The sequence below is a fragment of the Elephas maximus genome, chromosome 1, assembly GCF_024166365.1.
Source record: "Elephas maximus indicus isolate mEleMax1 chromosome 1, mEleMax1 primary haplotype, whole genome shotgun sequence".
NCBI classification, from domain to species: domain Eukaryota; kingdom Metazoa; phylum Chordata; class Mammalia; order Proboscidea; family Elephantidae; genus Elephas; species Elephas maximus.
Window position 1 is genome coordinate 80,509,973 of NC_064819.1, and position 21,467 is coordinate 80,531,439.

General features: G+C 41.6%; 2 non-coding genes and 2 pseudogenes across 2 annotated transcripts; 2 read left to right on the forward strand and 2 right to left on the reverse strand.

The window, feature by feature from the left end:
• Positions 1 to 21,467, forward strand: part of LOC126062099 (etoposide-induced protein 2.4 homolog) — a 268,050-nt pseudogene that overhangs the window by 215,488 nt on the left and 31,095 nt on the right.
• TRNAA-AGC (transfer RNA alanine (anticodon AGC)) lies at positions 8,499 to 8,570 on the forward strand. Its single transcript has one exon. It is a non-coding gene; the product is annotated as a tRNA-Ala (tRNA).
• Positions 13,941 to 14,986, reverse strand: LOC126077440 (etoposide-induced protein 2.4 homolog; annotated as a pseudogene).
• TRNAS-AGA (transfer RNA serine (anticodon AGA)) lies at positions 15,199 to 15,280 on the reverse strand. Its single transcript has one exon. It is a non-coding gene; the product is annotated as a tRNA-Ser (tRNA).

Below are 21,467 nucleotides of genomic sequence, written 5' to 3' on the forward strand. Positions count from 1 at the left end.
TTCTAACTCCAGGTCTTTGCACATGTCCTAGTACTTTACTTTGTCTCCTCCAGCTGCCCTTTGAAATTTTCTGTTTAGCTCTTTTACTTCATCGTTTCTTCCTTTTGCTTTAGCTACTGTAGGTTCAAGAGTAAGTTTCATAAGTCTCTTCTGATATCAATATTGGTCTTTTCTTTCTTTCTTGTCTTTTTAATGGTCTCTTGCTTTCTTCATGTATGATGTCCTTGGTGTCGTCCCACAACTTGTCTGGTCTTTGGTCATTACTATTCAATGTGTTAAATCTATTCTTGAGCTAGTCTCTAAATTCAGGTGGAATATACTCAAGGTTTCACTTTGGCTCTCCTGGACTTTTTCTAATTTTCTTCAGCTTCAGCTTGAACTTGCATAGGAACAATTGATGGTCTGTTTCACAGTCATCCCATGACCTTGTTCTGACTGATGATATTGAGCTTCTCCATCATCTCTTTACACAGATGTAGTTGATTTGATTTCTGTGTATTCCATCTGGTGAGGTCCATGTACATAGTCGCCATTTATATTATTGGAAAAAAGTATTTGCAATGAAGTCATTGGTCTCACAAAATTGTAGCATGTGATCTCCAGCATAGTTTCTATCATGAAGGGCATATTTTTCAACTATGGATATTTATTCTTTGTTTCTAACTTTTGCATTCCAATCACTAGTAATTATAAATGCATCCTGATTTTTCAATTTCAGACTGCAGAAGTTGGTATAAATCTTCAATTTCTTTATCTTTTGCCTTAATGGTTGGTATGTAAATTTGAATAATAGTCATATTTACTGTTCTTTCTTTTTGTATATGGATATTATCCTGTCACTGACTGCCTTATACTGAGGATAGGTCTTGAAATATTCTTTTTGATGATGAATGAAATGCCATTCCTCTTCAATTTGCCATTCCTGGCATAGTAGACCATATGTTTGTCTGATTCGCAATGGACAATGCCACTCCATTTCTGCTCACAAATGTATTTCGTTTCATTTTTGACAACTTGGAATTTTCGTAGATCCATACTTCATACATTCCAAGTTCCAATTATTAATGGATGTTTGTGGCTGTTTCTTCTCATTTTGCTGTGTGCCACATCAGCAAATGAGGATCCCAAAAGCTTGACTCCATCCATGCCATTAAGGTCGACTCTACTTTGAGGAGGCAGCTCTTCCCAAGTCATCATTTGAGTGCTTTCCAACCTGAGGGGCACATCTTCCCACACCATATCAGACAATATTCTGCTGCTATTCATAAGATTTTCACTGGCTAATTTTTTACAGATGTAAACTGCCAGGGCCTTCTTCCTAGCCTGTGTTAGTCTCAAAGCTCTGCTGAAATTAGTCCACCATGGGTGACCCTGCTGGTGTTTGAATATCATTAGCATAGTTTCCAGCATCAGAGCAACACTAAAGCCCCCACAGTACAACAAAGTGACAGACAAATGGGGGACCTGTAGGCCTGTTTAATCTTTGGCTGAAGGGTGAGCCTCAGAAGTGACTTCAGTACTGGAGTTAAAAATCGTCTGGGGGCCATACTCACCAGGTTCCTTCAGTCTCTGTTAGACCAGTCAGTGGTGGTATCCATGCACCATCTAGTTGTGCTGGACTGAGTTGTGGTAGTTGTGGTCCGTGAATCCTTTGGACTAATCTTTCCTCGTGGAGTCTTTTGATGAACATAAGTGTTTAATTTTTAGATGATTCCAGTTATCTAGCTTATCTTCTGGTATTTGTGTGTAGTTAATTATGGTTTATATCATATTTATGCCATATATTAGAGCCCACAGTGTTTTTTTTTTTCTTGGTTTTAGGTTAGCATTGGCCCTATTTTTTATTCTATGATCTTTATGGTGTTTGGTTTTATATTGAGATCTTTGATCCATTTTGAATTAGTTTTTGTGCATGGTGTAAGGTATGGGTCTTGTTTCATTTTGTTACAGATGGACTCCCAGTTTGCCAGCATAGTTTGTTAAGAAGACTGCCTTTCCCCATTTAATTTACTTTTGTCCTGTTTCAGGGTTCAAGTCACCGTAGGTGGATAAGTCTTGTTTATTTATAAAGAGAATGTAAGTATATCCAGGAAGAATTTTTTTTATGTACTGAATTATGTCAAAGTTTCATTGTTTCTAAATTTTATGTAAAAATTGGTTTTCTACCCCAAAGTTATACAAACTTTTGTTTTGGCATTTCCAGTAATTATATTTGCTTTTATTGTTCATTTTTTACTTTTAAGTTTTATAGCTATTTGAAATTTAGTATCTTTGGTGATATATTGATCTAAGCTTTTATTTTCCTAGATATCTACCCAGTTAGCCCAACACCATTTATCTAATAATCCACCAATTTCTATTGATTTGAGTTTCTACCTCTATTGTATTTTTTTTTTACATATTTGTTTTCTCCCATATCTGAAGTTTTAATTTTCCTGCATCAATTATAAGTGGCATCTTAAACAGCTATTTATTTTACAAATTCTGATCGACTCCATTGGACTAAGTATGATTTGGATGATCTAACAATGGCTTGTTTACTCTATGTTAATATTTGAATATGTCATTTTCCTGAATCCTATGTTGATGTAAAGGTCCCTCAGTGGCCAATAAGGTTTGTGCTCAACTAGTAATCTAAAGGTTGATGGTTCAAACCCACACAATGGCATTGCAGAAGAAAGGCCTAGCAATCTGTTTCTATGAAGATTACAGCCAAGAAAACCCTGTGGAGCAGTTCTAGTCTGTAACACATGTGGTCACCATGAGGCAGAATCAACCCACTAGAAGGCCATGGGTTTGTTATTATTGTTATTGTCGTTATTATATTATAACACAAAGTGTTTGCAGTAGTGTGGGAAGGCAGACCACAGTGGCATGCTGGTGGGAATGTGTATTAGGCAAGATCCATGAGAATTACCACTGGGCATCATAGAGACTGCTTCAGCAATTCCATGTATAGAAAGTACTTACACCCATTTGAAATGTCAGATACAGAATGACAATTATTGCAGCATTATTTGTACGGCAAGATATATATTATGGCAGATCATATAACAGAATTCTCTGCTGCAAAGCAAAAAAGGAAGAAGCTCTTTCTGTATTTATGTGAAAATCACTATGACATACGTGAAGTGAAAAAACCAAGATGCAGTGGAATGTATTTGGAACTTCCTTATTTGTATAAAAAGGGGAGGAAATAATGTCCCTGAGAGGATAAGCAAGAAACTATGGTTGCCATGCAAGGAGGAACTGGATGACTGGGAAGGTTGTGGGAGTGTCAGGGATGAAACTTCGACCTTTTTTTGGCGGCAACAAGTTTCGTTTTGGGTACTTCAAGTAGGAATGCTGGAGTACTGAGTTTCACCTCTTTTGTTGTGTTTTTATGATACTCAGATATCATAAAGTGTAGACAGTGAAGGAAGAAAATCTCCTAGAGAGCACAGGTCCTGCCAGCTCTCACCTCACCAAGGCGGTCTGGGCAGGATTCCTGGGCCTCCCTTCTCATGTCCCTTTCCCACACAACTCATTCCCTCAGGCATTTCAGTCACCCCATTTCCTAGGGGCCCTGGACCCTGCTGCATCACCCCAACACCCATTGCCCTTCTACAGTCCCACAGGGGACCTTCTGGGGGCGCAGAGCTGTGTTCAGTTTCACTGTCAGCCAGCCATGCCTTCAGAGCTTCCAGGGTGGGGAGGAGGGATGATGCAACAAAAGGAGGGGACAAACGTGGGGGTTACCTCAGGATGCAAGGGGTGGGTTAGAGAGGAGAAGGCGTTACTTTCTTTGTGCATGGGTGGCCTACTGTGCTTGAAACCAGGCCTTGGGTAAGCAGAGAGCACAATAGTGGTTCCTGGAGACATAGGGCTCTTCACCTTAGGAGGACTGTGCGTTAATCAGGGACTCCGTGTAGCCAGCCAGCCCCACTTTGCCTCCCCCTTCCCCCAAGAAGCTCTACACCTCTGGTTGTGTGATTAGAGTCCTTACAGCCCTTGACATTGGCATTGTAGAATTTTAAGGAAGGGACAACTTTAAGGGATTCTCCGTAGCTGAATTCGACTGTCCCAGCCTTCTCTTCTCCTTTCCCTTCCCTCCCTTCCAAATATTTGCTGTGAGTGCAATTGATTTGTACTTGGCTTTCTGAGTCCCTTAATGGAGCTCCTTTGCTAGAGATCCTCACTTAGGGCATTCCAACAAGAATCTAAGTTATAAACAATGAGTCGCAGTAACAAGGAAGTTTGTTTTTAGAAATCTTTACCTTATTTGGAAGAATTGGGTTGCCTAGACTTTTACTGACTCCGTATGTGCAGTGTAGAGCTGCTCCATAGTGTTTTCAAGGAGCAGAATACCAGGCCTGTTTTGTGAGACACTTCCGGGTGGGTTCAAACCACCAACCTTTTGGCTACTAATTGAGCACTTAACCCTTTGCCCTTTCCCTGCACTCCTTGCTCAGTTCCAATTCTTTTTGAGCAAAGAGGAAGAGAGGAGTCAAGAAGCCTACAGTAAATGTCCAAATTACTTTCTCTAAGAGGAAGCAGAATGTATTGGCTTCTAAGAGAAATCACTGGGGTAAAATCAGGATAATGCCTGAAAAACTACTTGAAACCAAGATCCTCAGATTAAAAGTCTGTGGCTCTACTGACCGAGCTACTCAGGCTCCTTCTCATAGTTTTTCCTGTGTACTTAATGTATGCTTTATGTAGGCCAATTGGTTTTATGTTTCATGTCCTGGTACTCAAAACCAAAACTCACTGCCCTCGTGTGATTCCAACTGGTAGTGATCCTATAGGACAGACTTTAACTGCCCGATACAGTTTCCAAGGAGCGCCTGATGGATTTGAACTGCTGACTTCTTGGTTAGCAGCCTTAGCACTTGACCACTATGCTGCCAGGGTACTCAAATAACTTCCTTGTAATTCTTCTGGTTACCAAGAAGATTCTGTTTCAAACAGGTATTACAATCGTTTGGAGAATTTCCCTTCCTTCTGTCTTGTCGGAAACCCTCGTGGCGTAGTGGTTACGCGCTACGGCTGCGAACCTAGGGGTCCGCAGTCCGAGTCTGCCAGGCGCTCCTTGGAAACACTCTAGGGCAGTTCTACTCTGTCCTATACTGTCACTATGAGTCGGAACCGACTCGATGGCACTGGGTATGTCTACCTTGTCTTCTGTCTCTTTAGACTTTAAGAAACAGACTTGGTCGCACTGCCGGCTTTCAGATCACATTGCTACACTCCCCCCCACCCCAGTGCCCTCCAGAGGGCTGCACTTTCGCCAAGTGTCTCATTGTTTTTATTTACCCACATGCATCTGTTTTTCTCAAAGCAACACTCATGCTACGCTTCTTTGCATCCCTCTGCATTGTCTTGTACATTTTTCTTAGAGCCTTGGGAGGCAGAGGAGAAAGGAGTTGAAGGAGAAATTCAAGACTAGAGAGAACGTTCCACAATGGTGGGCAAGCTAAGGTGCATGGATTTAATCTTCTGCATCTCTGTGCTTGCTTTTCTTTATGATGCAACTTCTCTACCATCTGTAAGCCACTCCTTCTATACATTTTACTTCTCCTCCTTCTCTTCCTTCTCCTTTATCTCTTCCTCCTTCAGGTCTTCATGTCATGAATACTGTTTGCTGCTCACATCCAAAGGAAAAATATAATTATCTTCATAATTTATTGTATATTAGGACACACCATCCAGAATATGCTCTGAGACAATTTTTAAGTTTTGGCCAAAACCTGGAGAAATACCATACAAGGAATCTGGGAACACATGGGGAAAGTTTGGAGTGGAGGAAAGATTACCATATCCGGGGAGGAAAGACAGGGCAGGGTATGGGAAAAGACAATTGTTTATTTCTTCCAAATAGCTCAGCACTTCCAGGAAACCAAGACTATGTGAAAACTGAGAGAATTTGTGATTACTTTAAGAATTTGTGCAGTACTCATCTCTCCTACCCTAGTAATGTACAAGGCAGAGTTGAAGGTGGGTCATGCAAAATCTCCTTGAATTGTTTTGTGGATTACTCCACAGGGAAACTAGGAAATGATATTTAGGCAAAGTAACTTGGGGTTAGTTAGCATTTCAATGAGACAAACATCTCTCCAAGCTGTTTTGGCCTTCTTCTCTCCTTTTGAAGTAGTTTGGAAGTCACCAATCTGCACCTCACACAAAGGGACCACTCTCCAGGGAATTTTGGGAAACACTACCTCTCCCACCTCCTTATTATTCTAGTCTCAGGAATCACTGTGGTTATCAAAAAATAACAGGAATTTGCATCTTAAATTTATAAGTATCCTAAGTAAATGAAGCCTCAAATCAAACTCTATCTCCCCCCTTTCAAGTCCTACACAATGCCTCCAAAGAGAAAGAAAACAACCTAACAACAAGGGGTAAAGTCCATTCCTCCTTTCCAAAGTGAAAGGATTTAGCATCTTCTCAATTCAGAGACTTATGGATCTTCCTAGAAATTTCCAAATTTAAGTTGCATCTCCAGCTTTGAACTCTCATCACTGTTCCACCCTTTTCATCCCTTAAGTCACGATTTTGCTTATCTATTTGACAGTAGGGCTGAGGATAAAGTTGCTGCACACATAGAATGAGTAACTATCAACTGATACTGCAAATCTGACTTTCCACAATTGAAATCTTGCTCTTCAGATTCCCACTAAGAAAAGATAGTATGTGAGTACTAAAATATTCCCGGAGCTGCTCCAGGAGAAAGCTGGGCTCAGTAGCCTTTTGTGTATGAGGTAGAAAGCAATATGGAAAAACTGAAAATACCTACACCAAAACAGGGTAGTGATTCCAGATCCTCACACTAGAGGCCTGGTACACTGAGGTCTCCAGGAATTTGACGGGTTCAGCAAGAGTCTATTCAAACCACAAATTGTTGGTCACTTCTTGACCTTTCTTTCTTATTCTTTCCCCTGGATATTAAGCTCAAACACACTAAACTAAGTGGCTGCAAAAATAAGATACTCTATGCCAAAGCTGTCGGAGGATTCTGCTTCTAAGCCCCAACCTGCTTTGCTTGCGCTTGGGATCCAACAACCCTGCTTCCTTGTGGCTTTTTCCAAAGCCTCCAATACCAACAATTGCTCTTCCAGAAACACAGAACCATATGCCCGCGTTCCAAAATGCTCAGCTACAGAAAGAGCAGCGACGTGCTCTCAGTCACAAAACTTTTGGTAACAGCATCCGAATCTTTTTGTTGGACATACTTACACTTTGAAAGCCCTTACTTTTAGCCTCTGTCTTGCGGATGGCCTGCAGCAAGAATGGGGATCTTGGTCACTTTCTGCCTGCGCTCCGTTCCGTATCCTATCCGTTCCTAGAGACCCTTCTTCAAACCCTATTCCGCTTCTCTCTGCCAACTACTCCTCTGCTGCTACTTCTGTCCTTGACTCAACGTCCTTCTTTCCCGGACATACACCCGCCTCTCTCTCCTTTTCACTCCCTTCCTGGAGCCCACTCCTCCTCGCATTCCATTCCCAGACAGGCATCTTTTTGACATAGTAGTAACTTAACCTATAAATTCCGGGCACCCATCCCTTCCGTCCACGAAGATCTGGAATTTTCCATCATGTCTGGGCTAACAGTCTTACCACATCAGGGATTCGTGGACTTCTCCGGAGGGGCGTAGGGAGAGTTTATCAAGAACGAATTTGTTTTGATGTTGTACCCTGCACGTAAAGTTCTTCGCTTGTGCTTTCCTCATTAAGGAAGTAATTTGTTGTAAAAGTGAAGTTTTAACGATAGAAGACTCCATTTTCTCCTCTCTCTTCTGCCTTCCGCTTCTTCAAAACCAGAGCTACAGCATCGCGGAGGCAAAACTACTTTTCCAAATCCAGGTGTTGGGCGCAGGGGTTTGTAAAAGCATGGCTGTACGCGTAGCTCTTCGTTTCAGTCTGATTAACCCGTTGCTGTCCTGCCTATCCCGTCCCCATAATGTTTCCAAGGAGCGAACTTCGGGCCTTTGGTTATCAGCTATAGCTCCTTACGACCGTGCCTCATCGCACCTACTTCCGTCAAATACTTTGAATTAATTAACATCTGGTTTAGTCTTACCTCCCCACCTGGATCTTCATTCCTTCCTAGAACTCCTAGAACTCATCTTTGGATTCCACTGCACTATCTTCTGTGTCTTTCTGCAAGCTTCACAGGCACAGAAGAAGGACTTTTCAAGAAGACATCGGAAGGCTTAACGGAACATTCCATCTCGCGACTCTCCCTCGTGGTGGACTGGAACTGACGTTTCAGGCAACTGGCTAAAAGTAGTCCTTGAAGAAGCCAATGACTGATGGGAGATCTCAGCGACATTAGCCCCGGAATGCGTTTTTTTTTTTTTTTTCCTTCTCCTGTTATAGCTGTGAGGCAGGATCCAATCCAGGAACACAAGAATTGAATAGAATGGGTTTTTGCTTGGGAAAACTTGGGTTTCCAAATTTCTGCAGACCATGCTAGCAGTCAGTATTATGGATTGTTCACATAACTTTTTCCTCATGGGGGGTGTAGCTCAGTGGTAGAGCGTGTGCTTAGCATGCACGAGGCCCTGGGTTCAATTCCCAGCACTTCCATATTTGGCTTTCTTTCGTCGCATTTGAATGTTGGCAAATTCTTTCATGCTTTCCCTATTTTTCTCTTTGTCAATACCTTTGCCTCTGTTTTTCCTATTCATAGAAAGGATACATAGTTTGATTGTTACTCACATGGACCATAGTCCTGGGCACTCCTTGGGCCTCCCAACCCGACTGCTTAAGCACAATGAAGTTACCAGAAACTGGAGTAAAAGAAGGTGCTCACTCAGGATCTACTGATGCTGAAGCAGCAACATTCCACACGTCATAGACAGCCTATTTTCCTTTATTACAATTTTTCATTATTATTAGCAAGTACAGTTTTTTTTTTTTTTTTACAGAGGAAAAAGAGATGCAAAGAGGGAGCAGGAAGTGACTGTTGGACAATTTCCTCTTGAGTCTTCTCCTTTTTTCCCCTCACCTATGCCTGTGCCAATGGACAGATTGAAGGTTCAGGAGAAAATTTCCTTCTGGTTTTCTTTTTCCCATTCCTCTTACACTTCCATGCCCACACACATAATCTTGGTCAGCAAAATACAAGTGCAATTGCCAGTCATGGAGGTCTGTGATCCCCACCACAGAAATCTGTGTTCCCAACTCTTTGTTAATAGTGAAGAAATGTTTGGATGCTATCCACAGGTAAGGCATTTCTCAGGAATCCCTGAGTCTTCCAGCATCTATGGTTGATAAAATTATTTCCAGAAATGGAAAGAGCTGCTAAGCTCTCTTCAAGCCAGAAAAGTCTTGGGCAAAAAGAGTTGCATTTTTGTATGTGAAAAATATCCTTATTCCCTTTTCCTTAGGAGGAAGGGAACTTTCTGACTTACTGCATTGTAGAGAGAGCAGAGGAGACATAGGCAACCCTGATAGTCTCAAACTACCTCCTAAAAAAAAAAAAAAAAAACAAAAACCTCCTGGGCCACCTAAATTCAATGCATCCTAAAGATCTAGTTCAAAACCTTCTTTCACCTTCTCTTCTAGCTCTTCCACACCCACACCCATCTCTCTCCTCCTATCTTCCTCTTTATTTTCTTCATCACATACTGTGTCACCTTCAACTTCACTTTCCTTTTTCCCAGACCCCCTTTATCCTGTATCCAGTGCTTTCTCCTAACAAAAAGTTCCCAGCAGCTCAGTTCACTCCAATTCACTTAGCACAACTTCCTAGGTTAGCGGTGCTCAAACATTGCTGGAAAAAAGGAAACATCTGTGAAGGCTTTTCAACAATACAGATCCCATCCTCTCCATATCCAGTGATTCTCAGTCTATTCTGAAGCTATAAAAGTAGAATCAGGAATGCATATATTCACAAGGTTTTCAGGCAGTTCCCTAGTTTTGGGAACCACTGCCTTCTGATCTAAGACATTTACTTCTCTTTTAACTCTGTACTGGATTACTCACTGTTTACCTGGCAATGTCTTCCTGCTTCTAAGCACCCATGTCAGCTGCTTCTCAGTGCCAACTGAGCCTCAGTGGGTTATTTGAAGGAAGTTAGGGCAGGGGAGACAACTAGTGCTGGGGAGGAACTGAAAAGTTGACATTTAATGTATTTCAATATTCAGGAAGATTCAAACCTCTCACATGTGAGAAATATATCAGAATGAAAACTAAAAGGAAGAGAAGACACAATGATTAAGGATTACCTTCTAAACGTCACCAGTGGGTTGACTGACACCACAAATTTTGGCAAGAGGCTGAAACTCCTATTCTTTTAGCCTCTGCAATGGCTGAGGTTTGGAAGCCAGTTCAGGAGCAGGAGAGGGCTTTTGCAAAAGGTTAATAAGCTTGCAGTTCTTGCTCCACCCCAAATACCTCCCTCATACTTCTTTGTGGTTCTCAGAACTCTAGCTGCAATTTCACAAGAGAAAGCCACTACTCAATTTCCCGACCAGTGTTTTGGACTCCAGGGTTTACTAGAACAGTGACTGTCTATGACACCATATACTTACTGTTTTTCTCATAGGATCTGTTTCCCAGGCCAACTTTTTGGGTTCTGCTCTTTTTCTCTGCCAGAGAATTATCTGCTGTGACTCTGATAGCCAGAAGTAGTGGAGGGGTAGGACCCTAATAGGATGGTTGACAAATTTGTAGTACCATGAAGACTGTGGAGAAGCAGTAATTAATTCGGAGTGTCAAGCTGAAGCCACTTGAATTAACGCTGGGTATAGGGTTGCTACGAGTCAGAATCGACTCGATGCAATGCTTTGGTTTTTTGGTTGCATTACACAATGGTTAAGGTGATTAGCTGCTGACCAAAATGTTGGTGGTTTGAAACCATCAGCAGCTTCACGGGAGAAAGATGTGGCAGTCGGCATCTGCAGATTTACAGCCTTGGAAACCCTATGGGGTCGCTATGAGTCAGAATGGGCTCCATGGCAGTGGGTATTTTTGGTTTTTCATGCATGCCTGTGGCTGAGACTCCCATTCTTGGATTTTAACTACTTCCTTTTTTTTTTTATTTTTATCCTTGAAAGGAGTCCTAGTACCTCAAGCAGTGAAAAGCTTAGCTGCTAAGTCAAAGATCGGCAGTCCAATCCATCAGCCACTCTCTAGATACCTTATGCGGCAGCTGGATTTTGGTTTTTCCCTAGGAAAGGAGTCCGTAGGTGTACTTAGTTAATGCTTGCTGTTAGCTGAAAGATTGGAGGTTCCGGTCACCGAGAAGCACCTGGTGATCTACTTCCAAAAAAAATCAGCCATTGAAAACCCTGTAGAGGGCAGTTCTACTCGGACACACATGGGTTTGCCATGACTCAAAATCGACATGAGGACAATTGGTTTTCCCTGGGAAAACATGTCCAAATATGGATTCCCCTTGCTTTATGGAGACTTCTTATCTCTTATGGTTTTTGCCTGCCACGTGAACGTTTTTCTGAGAGGATACTGGGGCTCCGAACCAAATATAGTGAAGTTATGAAGGATAAGAGGAAAACGAGGCCTGTCTGGAGAATCTGTGCTTGGCTGAATGGAAGACGATGATCCAAAGCTGTGTTTCACAGCTTGGGCGACGCTGGGCAAATATCAGTAGCCAAAAACAAGGAGTTAAGAAAAAGAGCACCAAAAAGAAGGAAATCTTATGCACTCAGTTTTGCCCTGATATAATTTAGATATCAGTATATCCCGAGGTAGCCCCTGGAGCCTCACAAGGGGGCTTTGTGGTTTACAAAAAAGGAAAACCTGTCCACAGGGTCCTTTCAAACCCCTCCACCTTATATTTTGATCTCTTTAATAATAGTGCAAAATGGGAGCTTAAGGTGCAGGCTTTTGTTTTGGGTGATTGAAGAGATTCTGTTAGCATCTGCTTCTTCTTTTCTCCCCTTTCTTGTCGTCTTCTTTCTGCTGTTGCAGTCACATTGGGGGATATAGAAGCTCATAGCATAGAAACGAAGAGTATTCAAGAAAGTCCATTGGATTATCTTTTTACTGTGTATGTGTGCAGGAATTGAATGGAAAATATTAGAAGTGAATTTGCATTCCTTCGAGATTGGATTTAAATAGTGTCGAAGCAGAGAAAAATGTAGTGGTGTGGAGGATTGAAGCCAGGGTCTCATACATGCAAAGCATGTGCTCTACCACTGAGCTACATACACCTCATTCTTGAGGTGCTACAGGCTAACTTTTACCTAGAACTAAGTGTTATTTCCTGAGATTCATGCTTCTTGAGCTTTGGGGTAGTGTTGGTCAGTGTTAAGAGGCATCAGCAGCTGCTTTAGGCAGAAGGAGCTCAGGAACCAGTGAAGGTATTGATTCTTTATAGGGCTTGAAAGTGAAGGAAGATGATTGGAAACGTGTGGGGAAAACAGCCACAGGAGGTTTCCATGGTGGCTTTTTAAAAAACTTGAGTTGTTAAAAGTCTGCCTTCTCTTATGGGTGGCAAAGAATAAAGTCCCCATTTTTAGCTCTTTTGATTTCCTCTATAGTTGTCTTAACCTGAGGCACACAGGTAAAGAAATTAATCTTTTCATGGCCTAAAAGTGTTCACTATATTTGCTGTTTGTGGACAGACACTATGGAAAAGCTCAATATTATCAGTCAGAACAAGTTCAGAAGATGACTGCAGAACAGACCACCAATTGCTCATCTACAAGTTTAACTCGAAGCTGAAGAAAATTAGAACAAGTCCAGGAAGCCAAAGTGTGACCTTGAGTATATTCCACCTGAATATAGAGACTATCTCAAGAATAGATTTAACACATTGAACACTAATGACTGAATACCAGATGAGTTATAGAATGACATCAAGGACATCATACATAAAGAAAGCAAGAGACATTCAAAAGACAAGAAAGAAAAGACCAAAATGGTTGTTAGAAGAGACTATGAAACTTACTCTTGAACACAGAGTAGCTAAAATGAAAGGGAGAAATGATGAAGTAAAAGAGCTGAACAGATTTCAAAGGGCAGCTGAGGAACACAAAGTAAAGTATTATGACAATCAACGGCCATGGAAGCAGCAGTCAAGAAATCAAAACATGCATTTCACTGGGCAAATCTGCTGCAAATGACCTCTTTATTGCTTTTTTCTCCCTATAAGCTCAGTGGGTTTAATAAATCTACCCCTTCAGCTCCTATTTGCAGCACTCAATATTCCTTTGAAATACCAATGGCAATGGCCAACGGTAAGCCTCAGATCTCCAGAGTTTAAAAGTTCAGATTCTCTGAGCATTCTGTGTTTCAGTGGCACTTGTACAGAATCAGTTAACTCCCTGTAGTTGGAATACTTTATGTACCAGTGAAGAAACCCTTTCCCCTTTAATGGGATGGAAGAAAAACCCTCCTGAAAGCCCAACAGATCTGGCTGAGAAGTCTTTCCTCCTGTCCCACCTCTTCAGACTTATTTTTTGCAGTGAAACAAGAGAGATCAAAATCTAACCAGAGTTACAAAAAACAAGACAGTAATGGCTGTAAAGGGAGTGACCAGGAGGCACTCTTTCACCTACCACAGTCAATGCGTGTGCTTCACAGAAAAACAATAGAAATAACAAATCCACAAATTACAACAGCTGACTTTACAAAACCCATTCATCCAAGAGTGGAAGGCAGGGAGGGGAGGTGGGAGAGTAAATGGGACAGAGAGAAAAAGTATTCAAATCAATCCAGGCACAAAGTCTGGCAAATGCTAGAAAATAGCTACAGAAAAACCTGTGCTCCTTTCACACTCATGGTATTAAAAATCCACATACTGGTGTCCAGAGGGTTCTGCTTAGGTGCACCAGAGACAAAATTCCAGTTCCTCAGAGAGAACAGATTATCTAAAGCACCCTTGGCAGAAAGAGTCCTGCCTTCCCTGGGTCAGGGGAGGTGAAGAGGGAAAAGAGCTGCCACATCCTCCTTCCAATCGTACCCATCCCCTGCAGGTGGCAGGTGAAGTCAGTGGCCTGCAGCAGTGTTAAGTTTGGCAGGAGATGGATGTGGTGAAGGAAACCTCTCTGCTGAAGTTGAGCAGACTGCAGGTGGACTGTCTTGTGGAAGGGTCTGTTATTTAAGAAGACCCCCAGGGAGAAGAGTCTCAACTGAAAAAAGATATCCTTTGTCAGGGGCCTATGCTTCTCAGGTGCTGGTAATGAATAAAAGAAAGTGAATGGAGAAGAGGCAGCTATTGATAATTTATGAGGACCACATTGCTGTGAGCACAGCCAAGGGCAAACGAAATCCAAGTAATAGGAACAGTATCTTTCTATGCTTGACAACCGCTAGTGCATTTCAATTCCCTTACCGAATTAGTGATATCCAAAGCAGTACAGTGAATACAGAAGGGAAACATGCAGAAGACTAACCCGCTGACCAACAAGATGGATGGGAAGAGACTCTCAAACATCCCCTGGAGAAGGAAAAGAGCCTGCAGCAAAAGGTTGAAGACCTTATCAGCAATTATTTTGCTGACACTAGGGAATGGGTGAGGTTTCCTCCCTGATACCTCAAATGCCAAGTCAGCTGTATCTTGGAACCAAATGGCACTGAAAACGCTGCTAAGCACAAATAGAGGAGCACCCAAAGAGCACTGAAAATTGATGTGTGGAAGAATTCCAGCCACGGACAAACATCTCCATGTAGTAATGTATCACCAATAATTTGTGCTGTTCCTGACTGAAGCACAGGAATAAACACTTGGTAAAACAAGTGTTTTTTTTTTTTTTTTTTTTTTTTTAAAAAAAAAGAAGGGTCACAAGCAGAATACACCTCCATTCAAGGGCAGCACTCGAAAATTCTACCATCAATACATGGCTCGCTCTCTTGTTCCGGCTTTATACCCTGGGCTCTCCTCTGTGTCAAGGCACTACTTGGCCTTCTTTGACGCTGTTCCTCCCCAGTTACAAAATTGGAGCCTTCGGGTTTGAGACGGTACGGGTACTCCAGATGGAATCCTTGATTCCCCTTGCAAGGTCCTGGAGAAAGGTTTTGACGCTGTCGGCCATCTCTTCTCTATCAACTACACAGGGAGAGAGAAGCGCCTCAAAATCTGTCAGCGTGAATGGCGAAGGTAGCTCTGTCAAGGATCGGTTCGCCGCCTCCGTGACAAAAAAGAAAAAGCTTTGCGATGGAGCCATCTTGGCGGCTGGCACATGAGTTTCCAAGAAGCCACTCCGAAGCAATGCAGCACGCACAAAAACCAGGGCTCCAACTATCCCGTAGTCGGCAGGATTCGAACCTACGCGGGGAAACCCCAATGGATTTCTAGTCCATCGCCTTAACCACTCGGCCACGACTACAGCTGGCCCCCTTGGAGTCCTTTTTTCCACCCGGAATCGGACCTGTGCACGTCGCAGCCATTCCTGCACGTGGTCTTCTGGAGTGCAACAGCTGGACGTTATTTATAAGGAAAATTCCAATTAAAAACACAATGAAAAAATGTTCTCCTTCACCACAATGGCTTAAGACAAAAGCACTGAAAATGTTAAGTGCTGCTGATAATATGGAACAACTGAAACTTTCTTACATTTCCGATGACACATCCACACTTGTACATTAAACCCACTACCGAAATATTTCCTGAAACAAAATATATATAAAACCTGTAACCCTGAAACTTCACAGCTGCATTTAGACCCAAGAAAAATGAATGCTTATTGCCCTTCAATGATAGCACAAAAATGTTTATAGCAGCATTAGTTGTTTTATATGTATATTAGCAGCAAAATGAATGAAAAAATTGTGATGTACAGTATTAATATAATGGAATATGACAGCTATAAAAAAGAACTACTGCTACTAGACACAATATGAATGTGTCTAATGGAAAATGTATTAAGTGAAAGAATCTGTTCCCAAATGAGCACATATTGTATGATTCTGTTTATAGTATTTCAGAACACAAGAGAACGGTGGTCTGAAGATTGGAATTGATTGGAATAGATCCAACGGAGCTTCTGAGAGCTGAAAAATTCTTTATCTTGGCCTGCGTGTTGCTTATATGAGATATACATATGTAATAACTCATTAAGCTGAACCATTAAGTTGTATGCATTTTACTTTTTGTGAACTAAGCCTCAATTTAAGCAAAAAGAAGAAAGAAGGATTTCCTTGGAGATCTTATCACCTCTAGTACATCTTATCTCTTCATCTTCATTAGTGCTGTTCAAATTGTAGTCTGCAGACTGATGCCTTCTAAGAACTCTGTTTTGCCTGTCTGTGGGCATTAGAAACTTTTGTATCAATTTGACTGTGCCAGGACATTGGACTCCTTCTTTAAACAAAGTAGAAACAATTTCACGAATTGGGTGAGTGGAACGTGGTGCTGGCCACTAATCGTCAAGCGCTAGAACTGTGTTGCCACTTATGATATTGTAAGATTGATTGGACACCTAGAACTCAAGAGAATACACAAATCTGAGGAAATATTATTTACTTTTATAATTTGTTATTTTGAAAAGATATCAATCTTAATTAAGTCTGCTTTGTATATTTATAATTTAACATTGGTAGCTAAAATAAAACAATCAAAAAAGTAAACCAGTCGCTTCCATCTGATCCTGATGAACGATGACCCCATGTGTGTCAGACTACCATTGTGCTCCATAGGATTTTCAAAGCTGATTTGTTCAGAATTTTTTAGATAGTCCAGGCTTTCTTCCCAGGGGTTCTGGGTGGATTCAACATCTGATTGGCTTTCATCCCAACATGTTAACCATTTGCGCCACACAGGGACTCCATTAGCAAAACACGGAAGTAAAATTAATATTATTTATTTTTTATTTGTAACTTTAATTCACTTGTGTGAATCAAGGTTAAGAAGGCTAGAGGAACCAGACGACGAGTGGTGTATGTGCTAGAGAGTTTTGGCCTGAAAAGAGGCCTCGGGTGTGACTGAAAATAAAGAAGGGTACAGAAAATAAAGAAGGGTACAGAAAATAAAGAAGGAACAGTGTCTTTGGTGACAGCTCTTCTTTCAGAATCAGCTTCTCTGAAATGAATGAGGAAATCACAGCAGCTGAAGACCATCTGCAAAGCGAATTTTAATAAAACCCCTCCATGTGTCTGGACAGGTTCTCAAACCTCAGTCTCTGATGAGCAAGGGAGTTGAGGCTTTCTGCCTTAACTGCTATTTGATGCAACAGTGATTTTGGATGTTAGTTTTTAAAATATGTCCTCCAAAAATATTTTAGATTCTTCTACAAATTCTTTCTCCCTGGTGTGACGTCCAAGTCTTCTCAGCTTAGAGGAAAAAAATCATCTACATTCCGTTTCTCCCAACTCTACAGTTGGCCTGAAGGAGCCTGGGCCTATGCTGGGGAGATGTTACACTAGGTCTATTAGGGGAGGGAAGAAATTATCAAGTGATATGGCAAAGATATCAACTGCATGTGAATCTCAATACAGAGTTTAAAATGGGTTTGTATGGGCCTAGGAGTGTGCTAAAATATTGTGTAAATGTCATTCTGGAGTGCAGAGGAGGGAAAAAGGAGGAGAGAGAGGAGCATCAGCTGAGAGAGAGAGGAAAGAGGTGGGGTGGAGTGGGGTGAAATGAAATAAAGAGAAAAATGAGAGAGAGGAAGAGGGCAAGGAAAAGAGAAGGAGGCTTGTTCCAGAAGAGGATTCGGTTCCTTTTCCCCCAGACTGCCTGGCCATTGAGAGTGATTCACTGTTCTTTCCTTCCGGGGTAGACATGCTGAGCACTGTGGAGGAGGCACACTAGGTTAAATTTTTGTTTGTGATTCAGGCGTTGTTGGTATTGGTGGCTTCAGTGGGAACTGCAGGGATTTCCTGATTTCAGTGGGTGGATGTGGTGGGAGCAGTGTTGAGAGAAGCGGGATGAGCACTCAGCTTTGAGATTAAGCACCACTGCAACTGGAGAAGTTTACTAGGTTTTGCTTGAAATGAAAATAAAAAAGAAAGCTTCCATTTGTTTGCTCCACATATTTCTAAGTTTTAAATGAAGGCTACGGAAACACAACATTTTCCTAAAGTAATTCTATCTGGCCCCTCTACTCTTCACATCCTGCTCTCAGCTCAGAAGGAGTCTAAAGAGGGGACTGTGACCACAGAAAGTCAGAGACTCTGTACAATTGCTAATAACTACATTCTCAGTCATGTTTTCCTTAGTCCTAGTATAGGCTCAGAGGCAATGTAGGTTAGTCCTTCTCAAGTCAAGTAGGTGACCTCAAAATTGGCTTAGGGATGGCCTGTGACAGACTGATAGAAGGTAGATAGTTACAGCTTTTGGATAGAAGAAGAATGGGGGGTGATGCATTATAAAAGACCTCTGGGTCATCTGGCTTCTCACCTCTTCTACCATAATCGATACCTCCTTCCCACAGAGAAACTAGCATTTTCCTTGCCTTCAAGCCTTCCTCTGCAGGGCCCCTCTAAAAGATTTTCTCCTATTTAGGTCAAAACACAAAAATCTTTTTAGTTCTTATTCTGGGTTGTATGATCAAATCTACATTGATTCATCCAGATTGTTATTTTTATTCTCAGGATCAGTGATTGAAAACATTCTTAGGGAAAAGTAGAATCATTCCACAAGAAAGTGGCAACTGTCCTGAACAATGTTGACCTTATCTGAGGTCTTTGGGTTAATGCGTCTGTGCTCTCCTCTTTTGACCCATGAGTGTTTAGGATTTGTGCTCCGTTTCTTCTTCGGCAGCCTCTTCAAGAGTGAGATTCTCTCAGCCACCCAGAGACTGAGTTCAGGACAGCTGGACAAAGACATTGCTATGCTCTTCCATGGTTTCTTTCCGCTCTATATCCATGTCTCCATATCCACGTCCATGAATGAGAGGTGTACAAGACTTGGCAGTGAGTCTTTGCCTCTACCGCCTAAACCTGGGTTAAGCATCTACTTCTCAATGTTTTAGAACATGACAGAGAAGGAGAAGAGGCAAAGAAAAGGGTCTCTTCTTTGGTAGGACTGAATTCTTCTTTTCCTGACATTATTTGAGAATCCTGTGTTCTTCATTCCACAGAAGGAACATTGATTTTTCCCAAGCACTAGAGCAGGTTTTTCTTCTTTCAGATTCTCTAGCCTCTTAACATTCAGCTTTCCCCCAAGCCCTACTAAATGGGTGTGCAGGCGGTGGCCCATATACCAGTGATTGTTCCGAGTGCTTGGAGAGAATATGTGGATAATAGATGACAACAAATAACTTTGAGTACCACAGTCTTGATGAGTTAGTTAAGAAAGAAATGCCAAGGCCAAAACAACTCAAGAAAGAAGTAAGGTTCTGAGAGTAAGATCTTTGAGCCTGCGTTCTGAGGAAAGAAAAGTGAAGATAGTGGGGCTTGAACCCAAAGCTTTAATGCATGCTAAGCACAGTGCTCCACCACTGACCCATGCTGCTGGCTAACAACCTGTCTCAGAGGAGTCTTCATAACTATTTTCAGGGTCTTTGAGGACTAAGTAAGGATAAAATCACTCTACGTCCAATTCCATACGCTGCACACATTCATATGTGGACACACCCAGGGAAGGATACCTTAGTGCTATAAAGAAAGATGCTGTTCCTAGTCAATGTTCTTCCACCAGATTGCCTGGAGCCTGCTTCCATTCCATGGCCTGGGTGAATCACATGTTACAACATTCTCTTGGAACTTGTCTGAATATAACTTTTTGTATTCTTTTGACTCTTGGGAACATATTAGTGTTTTACAGAGGCAAATAAGTATATAAAACCAACTCAAGTGTTTGTGAAAATACTGTAAAATTAAAGACAAATAGAAACAAATAAAACTAACGTAATTTGAAAGAATAACATCCACATAGGAGGAAAAAGAGTGCTTTGTCCTCACTGTAAGACAAAAAGAGTGGCAAGCAAATATTAAACTGTACATAGCAGTTCTTTTTCTTTTTTTTTTTTTAAGTAATGCTATGGGTGGCATACTGTTTAAGAGCTACGGCTGCTAACCAATATGTCGGCAGTTAGAATCCACCAGGTGCTCCTTTGAAACCTTATGGGGCAGTTCTATTCTGTCCTATAGGGTAGCTATTAGAATGGACTTCACAGCAATAGTAAGGTTAATGGAGGCAGCAATTCTGATATAATTTTGTGTAAATTTTAGGCTTGAGAAAATAAGTACATATTTTGAGGTTGTTGGTAACCAGGGCTCTCACTGTGGGAGATAGAAGGAAAATAAGAAATTGGAATGGAGGAAGGTAAGAAATTCCCTTTTGGTGCTGGATGGGTATTCCTCTGTTGCCCTCAAATTAATTCCAACTCATGGACAGAGATCCCATGTGTTATAGAGCAGAATTGCTCCATAAGGGTTCTTTGGCTATAATCTGTAAGGAGCTGCCCTATGATTAAGCACTGGACTGCTAACCAAAAGGCTGGCCAGTTCGAACCAACCAGGGCTATTTGGGAGAAAGAAAGCAGTCAGTCAGTCAGCTCTGGGAAAGATTACAGCTGTGAGTGGAAATTAGCTCCACCACAATCGTTTTGAGTTTTTGGTTAAATCTTTAAGGATTACCAGGGGCACAATTGCAGCTGATTGCTATCCTAAAGATTGGTGGTTCCAGTGGAAGAAAAGGTCGGCCATCTGCTTCCTTTAAGATAACAGCTAACACATGGGGTCACCACATGGGATCGACATCAGTCAGAATTGCCTGGATAGCAACCAACAACAATTTTTAAGGAAGCAGATTGCTAGGCCTTTTCTTCCACGGTGCTGCTGAGTAAGTCCCAATTGCCAACCTTTCGGTTACCATTAGGTTACCGAGCACAAACTGTTTAAGCCAGCCAGGAACTTTTCTTATATAGTGTAGTGATTCTTTTTCTACAGGATTTTAAACACATTTCTTGTGGTTAAAACTATCTCTTTCCCCACACACATAATACTAATATCAGAACAGTAATGAAAATCGTAAGTGCAACAACATGTAGCATATAGGATTCCTTGCTCCATCAGTTTCTAGGTTTCCACATTGAATTTCAGTTCCTTATTTACTTTTTTTTAAAATTGTACTTTAGATGAAGGTTTACAGAAAAAACTAGTTTCTCATTAAACAGTTAGTACACATGTTGTTTTATTACATTGGTTAACAACCCTATGATATATCAACACTCTCCCTTCTCCACCTTGGATTCCCTATTACTGGCTTTCTTATCCCCTCCTGCCTTCTAGTCCTTGTCCCTGAGCTGGTGTGCCCCTTTATTCTCATTTAGTTTAATGGGCTTGCCTGATCTATGGCTGAGGGTTGAACCTTGAGAGTGACTTCATTACTGAGCTAAAATGGTGTCCAGGGGCCATACTCTTGGTGTTTCTTCTGTCTCTGTCAGGCCAACAAATCTGGTCTTTTTTTGTGAGTTAGAATTTTGTTCTACATTTTCCTCCATATTTGTCTGACATCCTCTGTTGTGATCCCTATCAGTGCAGTCAGTGGTGGTAGCCAGGCACCATCTAGCTGTACTGGACTCTGTCTAGTGGAGACTGTGGTAGACGTCACCACACACAAAATATGTA